Source organism: Mus musculus, chromosome 5 (assembly GCF_000001635.26).
Source record: "Mus musculus strain C57BL/6J chromosome 5, GRCm38.p6 C57BL/6J".
Lineage (NCBI taxonomy): Eukaryota > Metazoa > Chordata > Mammalia > Rodentia > Muridae > Mus > Mus musculus.
In genome coordinates, this window is record NC_000071.6 from 28,864,242 (window position 1) to 28,877,513 (window position 13,272).

The following is a 13,272-nucleotide window of genomic DNA, read 5'->3' on the forward strand; positions in this document are numbered from 1 at the left end:
TACTGGGTCCTTGGAGACCACTCTATACCAACACAACAGAGGATTTGAGTGTACCCTGCAGGTGGTCTCTAGCTTCCTCCAGGGTTCTTGCCCTACACCTGCAACAGAAATCCAAATCACAAATCCTCTCTCCATGTGCTCCATCTCTCTCCATGTGCTTTATTCCTCTCCATGTGTTCTACCTCCACCCCATAATTCTGGTTCCAAGCAAAGCTCAAATGAGGAGCTGAGGTGTCTATCCCCCTATGGTGATATCTACATCAAATGTCAAAGTCCTGCCTGCCCTCACCATGTATCCTCTACCTGTAGGGATGATGATGAGTAGTTGTGGGTCCCACCATGGTCATACAAGAGAGACAGTGGCCTTGAGAATAACACAAAGGGGTCTGTGGGTGATCTTCTGACAACCTGGACAGTGTGTCATGGTACTCCAGTCACTAGCAGCCTTGCAAAGGCTCAGCTGTCACAGGAAGGCTTCTTGCAAGAACTGCTAATGTGTAGTGTGAAGGCCAAAGAAGCACAATGATATCCACACCCTGCAATCTTTCTGTGAAAGATGAAGCTGGTGGCAACTTGAGCAGAGAAGTTTCAACGAGCATCCCAGAGTTAGACTGTACTTACTGGATAAGAACACCCCTCTTAGATGTCCTGCTTTCTGACTTTTGTTGGCCTCTCTGGGTGGAGAAACAAGATTCCTCTGCAGAAGCAAGCTCTGCCACGCTATCTACCTCAAAAAGGTAGTGGATTCTGACATGCTGTGGCATTTAGTACCATCTGTTTCCCTCCCCCTCTGGTGAAGGTAAACAGCACTTAGACTCCCACTCAAACAGAATCAATGCCTCTCACAAGGACTATGAAAGAAGAAGATGAGGGAGTCCTGTGCCCTGTACCTCAGGGACACTACCCGCAAGCCAGAACCAAGAATGTTCTAAAAGGAAGTCTAAGCTTGGGTGGTCTGCTCTTAGCAGACAGGGTGTGAGAGGATGAAGAGAGGAATGTTGAAGGGGACCTTTCAGTAACAGAGACCTTTGCTGCAGCTTGAGTGACAGGTCACTGTCCTTGGGAACAAGACAAGTCCAGCCCATCCTGGGCACTGGGGGTGTTGCTCTAATTACAACCTTTTCCATCTGCTAGATGAATTATCTTGCTACTTTCCTGGGAGACTCAGTGCACATGGTGGGCAGGATGCATAGAGGGCATACAACAGCCAGCACACAGTAGATGTGAAGTGGAAGTACAATTTTGTGCCATGAAAGCAGAGGTAGGGGCATGCGTTTGTGCTATGAAGGGTACAGGAATACTAGGTACTCAATATGTGTCACAGGACAGAGAGTGCAGATTCTATTGGTCCTCGTGCAATCACTAGATGACCCTGGGAGTTTGAGCTGTTGCCTATAAGCATGACAAGGATTTGGGACCCTCTAGCCCTTGATGGAATCAGTCCAGGCACCTGACTTTCTAATATTTGCAAGGAGAGTGCCAGCCACAGGCTTCTCCCCACAGCAGGTCCTAAGATTGATGAATATGAGTTTTAACCCAATGACAGCTTGGAAACACAGGTGTGTAAGAGAAGGAGCCACACAGCTTATAATCAGAAGCAAAAGACTTTAGACATGAGGCTCTCGGTGAGAACAGTTGAAGCTGACACTGTGATAGGAAGACTAACAGAGAGGAGGCAGGGGAAAGGGAGAAGAGAGACTCTGACATCCAGAATGACATAAGACAGGCCATGAACTACTGCCTCCCACCTACCAACCCCATCTGACTCATCTCTATGTTCTGAGGAGGTGGTACCCTGGTGTACACTTTACAGTAGACAGGTTGAGTTCCAGATACACAATGAATGCTGCCCAGAGCCATTCAGCAAGTGGAACCCATGAAGCTACCATGTGGCCTGTGATACAAAGAAGGTTCCAGAATGGAGGTGTTGTTTCTCTTGGGCACAAGCATTTCTGGCTCCCCAGAGATTTTCCTATCTCATTCTAAAAGCAGATCAATCAGGGAGTTGCCAGCATACCCACTCCTGGTTCTGATCTTCCCCCAGTGACTGTGGTCTGGCAGGAATTGTGGCCACAGGGGTACATGTTCCGTATGATTGCTTGTATGCTCCCAAATTGATAGCCCAGAAGGGATAGTGCTAGGAGTGAGCCTTTGAGGGAGGATTAAGTCACAACAGTAGCCCTCATAGTGGGAGTAGTGCCTTTTAGACAATATCATAAGCTCAGAGAAAAAGTCCTTACAGAGAACGCGTTCACCAGCATCTTCTGAGACACTTGGGTTGTGTTACTCTGCAATAGAAACTGATAGACTGAGACACTGAGGTCAGTCTCAAGACACAAAGACCTGTGCTAAGTGGCAGCATGGTCACAATGTGTAAAATACATCCTATCCCCAGGTGCAGAACTGATCTCTTTTCTGGTGTCCTGCCCACATAGGTGGATCCTGCAGAACTCATGCCTCAAAGGTCTACACCATACCATCTCCTCTCCTCTCCCGGGTATTGTATGCTCCTTGTGTGTGTAAGACAGGCCAGGTTTCCTGCCTGCAGTATCCAGTAGCCCCTCCCGTGTTCCTGTTCCCTTCTGTCCTCTCCTCCATCACTGAAACAGAAGTAAAATTGTAAATGTTTCCTTTTGACTCTGACTCACCTTCAGAATTAAAATGGTTAAGGGTGCTTCCTAATCACCTAGAATTCCCGTTAAAGTAAAATGAAGAGAGATGGCTGACCCCCATCCCAGTGATAGGAAGCCCCCTTGAGCCTGCTGTCCCTCCTGCATTGCGTGGTGAGGCAGGGCTGCCCTCTTCTCCAGTCAGTCTTTTGGTTTGTGAGGCTTGTTATATGTTTTCTGGCAATTCCTTTTCTGTCCTTGGCATGGACAAATCAAGCCACTCAAAAATTCACTGACACAGGATGTTGGCCAAACCTATTTAAATATCTTTAGAAAGGGATGCTATTGTGGAGAGTTGCTGTTGTCCCTTTTGCTCTGTTTGTACAGAACCTTCTAACAGTCCATCATTGGTAGAGTAGGTTGAAGACAAATTCCCATCTTTGGGGCCCAGATGTCAGATGTCATGGATATGCCCAATGTCTGCATGAGACATGTCTGCCACTCCGACAGCCTGCTTTGATGAATAGATAATTGCAGTTACCTTTAACCCCTTGTTTTTCTAAAGACCGAAAAATACACTTTTCTAGGTAAAACATAAAAATTTTCACCCATGAGACTGATGAATTTTAAAAATCTCAGCAGTGGGGCTGGGAGGCTCAGGAGAGAAGAACACTGGCTTCTCTTTCAGACGACCTGGATTCGGTTCCCAGCATAATGGCTCCCGACTGCCATTCCAGTTCCAGGAGATCCGGTATTCTCTTCTTGCCTCCTTGGGTACCCCCACACAAATACACAGACACATACACATATACACATAAATGAAAATTAAATGAATTCTTTGTAAATACTCAGCAATGTGCAGCATTTGTAAGCCTCTAAAATGCACTCACTATATGTGGAGTCCAGTTATTCACCTTCAGGCTTCAGATGGAAGTATTTTAAATTTCTTTTGTGTGGGGAAAGTATGCGTGTGTGTGCATAGGTACGTATGTGTGCATGTGTGCATGAGCGCTTTGCACTCAAGTGCGTGGTGGAGGGAAGGGTAGGGGGTAATGTATCCCACTCCTGTGTGGGTACACTAGACCAGAGGAGGGTGTGAGGTGTCGTCTATTGCTATCTACCTCACCCTTCTGGGATCCTGTTGCTTACTTTTGGGCTAGCCTGTCTGGCTAGGTAATGCTAAGAAGGAATTTCACCATCTTTGTAAATTCTGAAATTAAAAAGCATTTGACCCAACATATTCACCACTAAAGGGTTCCCCTTCAGCTCTGCTCTCACAAGGCAGAAGCTGCAACCTTATGTACTACAGTGAAATAGTGGGAACAGCTGTAATTTGTATTGACTACAAAAGAAGCCTGTAAGATACCAAGATCCTGTGACACGGGGATGGTGAGGGGTAACCTCTGTCTACTTCCACAGAGAAGCAGCTAAGGGAGCGCACAATGGAACTGGAGAAAAACTTTTTACTATCTTTAGATGACACATGCTAATTATCCATCCACACAGAGCCCAGTGTGACCCTCAGTGCATGTGCACTGTGCATCATGCATAAATCAAGCTAATTGGCATCTTCATCTCCTGAAACACTTATTTTCTTCTAGTAATCCTTGACCTTTCTCTTGTAGTTCTCTGTACACTATGTAACACATTGTTAACTGCAGGCTCCTCTCCTCATGGTAGATAAAACAACATAACTTACTTCCCCCCTGCCTGGGTTGGAGTGTGTGTGTGTGTGCGCGTGCACGCGCATGCCAACAGTGGGTACTTTTTGTCTGTCACTGTAACAAAATTCTTGACAGAAGTATCTTAAGGGAGAAAGGGTTTGCTTTGGATTGAGGTTTCTGTTCAGAGGACCACAGTAGTGCACCCAGCAGGGAGGGTATGATGTGAGAGGAGCTTTTGGCTTGGGGTTCATAGTTCATCAGAACTCTGCAGAGACCAGGACCAAAAGCAGGGCCAGCCTAGCCCCATTGGCCAGCCTCCACCAGCCAGCCCTGCACTCTTTCTAAACTGTGTCACCAACTAGGTACCAGGTGTTTAAACATGTGAACTGTAAGGGCTGGAGCTGCTCCTGTCAAATAGACACAGAGCTTCACCCTGTTCCCAAGAAAGGCACACTCCCCTGTGATGGAGAAATGCTCCTACCTGCCCAGCACAATGCATCTAGAGGCTTGTCTCACCAGAGGGAGGTAACAACTCCACTATTGAGAAGGAGCAATGACATGAAAAAGATGCCATTAGAGAAGAAGCATTCAGCGGGTAAGGAAAAGTATGCAATCTGATGCTCACAATCAAGGCATTCAGAGCGACAAGGGATATTATTCATGAATACAAAACAGCGGCTGACATTAAAAAATATTTTCCAAGAATCTTATGGATCAGAATTGTCATTGAAAAAAGAAAGACACTGGCGGAAGGTTTTGACAGTAGGAATCAAAGTAGGAGGACCTAGCAAACTAAGGTCACTCCTGAGCTGTGGCTGAGCTGTGGTGGAGCTGTGATAGCAGCCAGTTTCCCAGAGGGAGGTTTACCTAGCTCACACCTTCTGAGAGGGAGATACTAAGTGGCTCATTCATTGGCAGGTGGTATCATGGCAAGAGTGTGTACCTAGAAGAGATTATGTCACAAAACAGGAAGCCAGGAAGACCTGGGTCCCCCCAATCTCCTAAGGGAGAGCATACCCTGTGACCTGACCCTGTGACCTCTTACCAGGCTCTATCTCCCACATTACCATCTTGGGGGCTATACTCGAAAGAAATCTAAACCATAGCAGTTCCTTTCTCAGAAGACAGTGTAAACGGAATCAAAGACAAGAACAGATGAGACACACTATAGAGCTAACATGGAGATATGCTCAAAGGCACAAAGAGAAGGCTGTAATCTGACACAGGTGCAATTTTTATACAAGCACAATGGCATGATAAAAGTGTTTTTGAAAGCTGATTTCAAACAATGATTAAAGCTTTCTGAAGAAAATCAGGGTGACTATATCCCAGCAAGCATGAAAACAGAAATGAAGAGAAAATCCTTACTCAGTGTGTGTGTGTGTGTGTGTGTGTGTGTGTGTGTGTGTGTGTGTGTGTGTGTAAGGCAACAAACAGCCCAGAAAGCTCAGACACACACTGGATCAATGAAGGCAGAGCTGGGAAGTCCAAAAGCAACTACTGTGAAATCATATTAAGACAGGGAACGAGAGGGTGGTGGTGTTGTTCTGTGGACAGTGTGCTTACCCAATGCACAGGGCCCTTTGCATTCCCTTTGCAATCAAATACGGCTTTGATTCCCACCACCATATCAGACCAATGTGACAGAGCTGTTATCTCAGCACCTGGAAGTAAAAGTGAGGAGGTTGAAAGTTCAAGGTCATCCTAAATGATACAGTCAGTTCAAATTAGAGGGCAGCTTGCCATCTCAAAGAAGAGGAAAAAGAAGAAGAAAGAAGAAGAAAGAAGAAGAAGAAGAAGAAGAAGAAGAAGAAGAAGAAGAAGAAGAAGAAGAGGAGGAGGAGGAGGAGGAGGAGGAGGAGGAGGAGGAGGAGGAGGAGGAGGAGGAAGAGGAGGAGGAGGAAGAGGAGGAGGAGGAAGAGGAGGAGGAGGAAGAGGAGGAGGAGGAAGAGGAGGAGGAGGAAGAAGGAGAAGGAGAAGAAGAAGGAGGAGGAGAAGAAGGAGAGAGAAGGAGAAGAAGGAAGAGGAATAGAAAGAAAGAGAGAGGAAGGAAGAAGAAGAAAAGAAGAAGAAGAGGGAGAAGAGAAGAGAAAGAAGAAGAGGAAGAAGAAGAAGAAGAAGAAGAAGAAGAAGAAGAAGAAGAAGAAGAAGAAGAAGAAGAAGAAGAAAGAAGAAGAAGAAGAGAAAGAGGAAGAAGGAGGACGAGGAGGAGGAGGAGGAGGAGGAGGAGAGAAGGAGGAAGAGGAAATAGGCAATGGAAAAGCAAACAACACAATTTGTAACTAAAATTCCAGATGACTGCTACTGAGTGGAGAGGGTAGTAGGGAGTGAAGAGAGAATGAGATCTCCACAGAAGTAAACAAGCACACACTCTGGGTCACACTTTCAGGGACGGCTGAGCTGGCTGGTTGGAAACCTTCGAAGTGTTGCAAGAAATGCATTATCAAAGTAAAATGCCATGTGCCTGTGCCAGCAAAGTGTGAGGGGCAGAAGTATGTGCAAACCCTTAAAGCTCAAGAGGAGCAAGACACTTGAAAATAAGATCCCTTGGGAAAAGAGAGTGGTCCCAGGAAGCAGAACTAAGCGACCTGCAGGCCCTGAGGCAGACTGCAGGTCACCCACCCACAAGGTGGGGAATTCTCAAGGCTGTGCTCTGTGGAACTGCACTTAGATCCTCCCAGAGCAGGTGATGACAGGGGTGGACAGGGAAGAAGTGGGTCCCCTGACTAGCTCATCACATGGTACACTTGTAGCTGACAGAAAATAGAAGAAAGAATTGGTACAAATCCAATAAAAATGGGGTTTGTTGTCTTTGGAGCTAGGAAGAGGGTGGAGTCACATTTGTGAATGCCTGGTCAAAAATATGAAAAAAAAAGGCAAGGGTATACTCGGCAGTGGTACATTACACTTTTCTGCATCATAAACCAGCTTTAGATGTCTGTTGTAGTGGACAGCACTACCTGCTACAACATTACTCTATGGCAGTGCCACAGACGCAGGAAAGCCGGGCTCAGCAGGCAGGTGACTGTGGAAGGATGTTTGCAGGTAGTTGGGTATCACTGGAGGGGAGCTCAAGTTTGGGGTTGATGGCAGCAGGGAGTGGTAGAATGAACAACCATCGAGGTCGCTTCTGAGAGTGGCTGAACCGAACCTGAGCATAAGCATGGTGCTCGTGGGACTAAAGCAAAGCTCCAGCTCCTGGGAGGATTTTGTTTTAAGAGTGGAGAACTAGGAATTCCTGACACATTACACCCAGTGATGATGAGACAACAGACAGAGGAAGGAGAAAGCTTGGTTTTTAGCATCACATGACACATGGTAGAGAACTGCATACACAATTGTGAGTATTTCACACACAAATAAAAATAAATAAATAAGTCACAATGCCTTTGAGCCCCCAAAGATTTGATTAGGGTTAGAAACTCCCCTCCTAGCTCATATACCCACTTCCTTCCATCCACAACAGCAGGTGATCTATTTTTAGGCTTCCTCCAGCTAAATGGTGCTATTAATTCTGAAGATCAGAGGTTGTTTTGTTTTGTTTTTAATAGTTACCACCATCTCTACTCCTTGTCCCAGCAACCCTGAGATGGTAGCTCTATTCTTGGTTGAGATATGCTTTGAGGCTAGTCTAACAGCCTCTTCTCTATTTATAGGGGAGATGTATTTAAATTAAAGTGATTGAATTACAAATAAGTGTTAAGATGAAGATCATTTGTAATAAGGGATTCATGTTTCTATAAGCATATTTTAATACAATAATATCCAACCATACACTTTGGAACCAATGGTTTAAAAGTGATAGTTGCACACAAATCTTCCATAAAGACGTCTGCACCTGTGAATTAGGACTCAGCTTATTCCTAAGCAGTGCTGAGGCAGAGATGAAATGAGACCCATCAGTTACTAGAGTTCCAAAAGGTCCATCCCAAGCAAGCCAATGAGGCAGGGACAGAGTTGAGACTATTTACAGGAAATGCCCCATGACAAATGTTACCGGCTATCATGCTGTGTTGACTAGGCTCTTCTGCCCCTCAGTGGATCACCCCACCCACCACACTCACCCTGTCTGTACACCTCAGCACCTCCCCCAGCATTCCTGCACCTCATACATCTCTATCACTTTTAATGATGCAAGTGGCTTGGCCCCTTTAAGGATGTGTAACTAAGCAATGAAACAATGAATTCCAATATTGATCAATTTGGTAATGGCAGTGGGGCATCAACAGTTCATTATTATGTTCTGTTCCTCTTTTACTTCCTCTTACTGTTTCATGGCAAACTAAATAGCTAAGAAATTGCAAATGTGCAGAGCTCATAATTCTTATTATTATGGTAAATTAAATAACACTCTCTGAGACATGTTGTGGTAATTATCCCTTCCCCTCATTTAATTTAGTTCCTAAATTTATTTCTGAACTATGGACTTTAATGAATAGTTGTTTTAATGAGGTCTTTTAAAATGCAGGTGTTGTTGATAAGCTTGGTCTTAAGATTTGTTTTGAGTGTGACAGGAATTCCAGGTGATTTGATGAAAAGCCTAGGATGTCTTGGGAAAAAGAAGGCTACTGATGAGACTGTCTAGTTCAGATCTGAGCATTAGGGATATTTATCCCTTCGGTATTAGTTTCTATCTGTCCATCAAACCTGGTTCCTTTAGAATTCCTGCCTTTGGTCTGACTGAACAGTTGTAAACCTGTATAATCCTCATACTGTAGCCAGGACTGGAAGAGATTCCATGGGCATGACCCCAGGACAGTTGAGGACATGGGTCTCTTTATGAGGTTCTCAAGGACAATTCCTTGTCTCTGCATCCCATCTTAGATGCCTTCCACAAAGCCAGCAACCTCCACTGATCTACATAGCAGACCATGTAGCCAGAGATCGCTGCATCTGGGCCTAGGAGTAGTAGTCCAGCCTGCATAAACCTACCAGCTGTCTGTCTTCTTGGTATTGGTTTAGCTTAAGGCCAAATGTTTGCACAAATCCAAAGTGTGCAGCTCAATGAGTTTAACATATAAAATAGCTCTGATCCAGAACACACCTAGTTACCCTACAGTTCCCAGAGCTCCCTTCTTGTCCCTGCACAGGAACCATGGAGTCGCAGGTGGATGGTCTGTATTATTCTTGGATCTGTTGATGGTGCAGTGCCCCAGGATGGTAGATGCTCAGTGCTGTCACCAGCCACAGGTGTCTCTGCTACTGTGATCACCTGCGCATTGAGGTCTCTGTTCCAGGCATCCAGGGCTAGGAGCTTCTGGTGAGCAGAGCCTGAGCCAGCCTGCCCACAGCAGCACTCCAACACTTACTGGGTCATGAAGAATATTTACTCCCACCTTGCCAGAGGCCCATAAAAGATCCCAGAAACAGAGCCATTTTCTCCATTTCCTGTGTCTTGTACCCTCAATCCTGGGAATGACAGGCACTGAAGATTGAATCTGAGAGGAGACCAGCTCAAATTCCAGAATTCCTGATTCTGGCATCCCTCACTTGTCTACTCCCAGAATCTGGAGACTGGCCATTTTTTTTTCTGTCCAATTGTGGGTGGCATTTAAGCTGAGGAGGCCCAGTATTCACAGAGATTTGTCTGTGGGGGTGTTTGTTTTACCACTCCCTCTCCTAAAGACTGAGCCTCAGCAACAGTTTTGGAAAGGGAATGAAAAACCACAAGAGAAAGTGGACAGTATCAGAAGACGACATCCTTAATGTCCCCCAGACTCTGTCCTGTTTCCAAGGTCATATCACCAGGACACCTCTTGCATGTTTGTGGCATCTGATTTTCTCTGAATGACCTTGGTGCCCAGTGAAGTCACACTTTTCCAATCGGTTCTGCTGAAAGCTGACCATACTGTCTGCTCACGGTGGCATGCTCATCTTGTTCTTAGAGCTTGTGTAGATAGAGCTAAAGAGAAGTGTGGCAGCTTGTCCTGTGTACTGACATTGCTGCCTCCAATTCTCTCATCCCATCTATGACATCTTCAGGTGAATGCCTGCAGAGAACAGCACCCCAAGCCACCATCCTGGCTTTGACCAGGCACCAGAGGGGACCAAGTGTCCCATATGTGAACAGAATGGGCTCCACCATCCTTGTTTTCATCTACTGCACGCTATAAATTTCCAAATGTACATGAGCCAACATCTTTGTATCCATCATCTTAAAAGAAAAATATTAATGAAGAGGCAATCATCTTGCACAGCATCTTTCAATAGTTATAAAGTTCATAGGACTCTAGGACTTTTTGGCTATGTACATGAGCCTTCTATTTTATATTTGAGTGTCCAGATTCTTTGGCTATGTCATTAATTACATTAAGACTCACCCCTACCCCACCTCCATGGGTTTTTTATGTGAACCAATGATCTTCCAGAAGAAATGTACTTTAAAACAATCCTGCAGGCAGTCAGGACCCAAGAGATACTAGTCATTTTCACTAGCATTGATGCTTGTTGGCTAAATAAAATTTCAGATCTATAGAGGAAATTGCATAACACTGAACCACCAATGCTGCGGACTCACTGGCCAGGCTCTCTTGGTTTAGGAATGTTCTTTCCATGCTCCTGAACTAAGCTACTATGTGCTGCCTTCAAGTTAACAACTTCCATGCTCTAAGGCACTGGTCACCTTTCTGAGTCAAATCTAGAAGCAGACTAAGGTTTTCCAGATCCCCCTCGTTCCCAAATCATTTGATGCTCTACAAAGTAAAGGGCACGATTTGCTCTCTTCACTTGTCTTATGCTGTAGTTGGAAGACAGAGAGAAGCAACCCAGGAAGAGAATAGGAGGCAGCAAGTGCAGAGAGAGGAGGGATGGGAGCTGTGGTGAGTGAACTCTGGCCTCTCCTTTCCCCTTTAACCAGGTCTCCTACCCCTTGCCCAAACACAGCACCCACATTAAAGCCCTCCAGCGTCTGTGTGTGTGTGTGTGTGTGTGTGTGTGTGTGTGTGTGTGTGTGTGTGTTTCAAATTCCTGCTGTGGTCCAAGCACAACCAATTCTGCTTTCTTTTTATTTTTTGTCTCTTTTACCTCCAATTTAAATAATGTTTAGGTGGTTGCAATTTGGAATTACTTGATAAATGTCAAATGTCAGACATTTTGAGTTGACCAAATACTTCCTTGCATATCCATTAACCTGGCCGTTTGGTTGTTTGTGCAAATGCATTTAGAGATGTCGCTTCTAAAGAAACCTCTTTCAGAAGAGGTGCACAGCTGTGTTGTGTTTGAGGCTCTTGTGGGCTGGAGCCGTGATAAACCTTCTCCATTGATCTTTTTATTCTACATTCCGAGAAAGAGAATGCTATGCTAGACTCTTCCATTATTTCTCTTCCTCCTCTCCCATCCCTCCTCTATACCCACCCTAGCCTCTTAAAACAGTCATTAGAGGCAAACAGAGGACCACACTTCTGCCTTTTAATTGGGTGTTTAACAGGACAGTGTTTGAAAGCAATTAACGGGGAAAAACATTTTTGTCCTGTTTTATCAATTGGTCTTCAAGGAAAAAAAAAAAAAAAAAAAAAAAAAAACAAAAAACGCTTACCAAGGTAGCGGTTCTGTGTGAGCCAGGACACTGCTGTCCTTTTCAGTTTTTCCCATGTCACAACTTATTCATTTAATTCAGCTCTCCAAAATTACTGCCATGCCAATTATCTCTGTGTGTGGAAAAATGAGTTAGGCTCCTTCAGCTCTCCCTTCATCTGATCCCCTGCTTTTAGCTTTTCTTCTGTGCCTGAGTAATGTGCGAGATGAGAAAAAGGAAAGGGTCTTCAAAAGCACGTGAAGTGGCTGGAATGGCTCCTTGGTACCTGTGAAGGGTCCCCTCGAAGCAGCTTAGGGAACAAAGGCAGGTTGCGTCTGGCTGGGGTTTATTTTGTCCACATGATCCATTTCACACGCACCCAGGCCCCTGATGAATGGGGGATTAGCACACGTTTTCGTCTTATTGAAACGAGTGATTCAAAGCAAACAAATAGGGCCAACTGGTTAGAATATGAAATTAAAGATTCTCTAAGTCCCTTTGTGGCCCTGCAAGTCACATTCATGCCCAACTGATAGACAGATAGACACACAAACACCATGTGATGGCCTCCGGTTGGCTTGCTCGTTGGAAACAAACAAACAAAAAAAAGTCCCTGATACAGAATCTATTCTCCCTCACAGAAAGATGGTGTTGGCAACTCACCATCAGAAGGTACCTTAGTCGAGTTGGATTTTTTTGATATCATATTTAAGGTTTTCATTATCTTCATCACTACAGGTTTTGTGTTAGACAAATGGAGACTGATGCTGACGATGATGCCATCAGTTTCATATCTGGTAACTTTATTGGGCACAGGGATTTCATCCTGTTATGGACTAACTCATTGTCCTAGAATGGCCTTCTCAAGGAATGATGGCTCATAAATAAATGCTCATGTCTTTTGCTGTCCTTTCCCCTGATGAGTTCTGCTCACTCTTCATACTTTCTGTATTCTTATGAGCCCTTCGTAATTCCCTAATGTTAGTCTTTCCATGGGGTTGAACTCTGAGCATGTTTTATACTTGAGAGCAATATAAACAGTGCTAGGGGGCTACCTGCAACAGTTTCTTCAAGAGATATTTACTTCTGCTCTATAGGGGCATGCGTTTATAATACTTTCCTATTCTGCTTCATATTTTCAACTTAATTGTATATTTTTTAAAGATTATTTTGGGGGAAATATTCTTTTGTATCATTTTAGTGTTAGTAAGCTATCATTTGGTTAAAAACTGTTAGAAGCTTTCCAAGACAATACACACATACACACACACACACACACACACACACACACACACACACACACACACTTCTACAGCCACAGCCCCCGAATTTACTTTGTCTGCCAGCATGAAGCTTACTATGGACTACTTCATTCAGTAGTTTAGTTTTAAACAGTCATATCCACATCTGCCTTTAATAACGACCTATTCCTTTCTGAACATGCTTCCCAAGTATGTACAGAATGTGGGCTCAGCTTCCTCGAAGC

The 13,272-nt window shown here is 44.7% G+C and overlaps 3 annotated features.

The window, feature by feature from the left end:
* Positions 11,219-12,391: an enhancer, noted in NCBI's record as "SBE2". NCBI's record gives its function as "enhancer in the ventral diencephalon" and the evidence as "EXISTENCE:transgenic organism evidence [ECO:0001131][PMID:16407397]".
* Positions 12,192-12,198: a protein binding site, noted in NCBI's record as "T-box site 1". NCBI's record gives the evidence for it as "EXISTENCE:protein binding evidence [ECO:0000024][PMID:23674600]".
* Positions 12,230-12,236: a protein binding site, noted in NCBI's record as "SoxB1 binding site". NCBI's record gives its function as "promotes enhancer activity" and the evidence as "EXISTENCE:protein binding evidence [ECO:0000024][PMID:22421044, PMID:23674600]".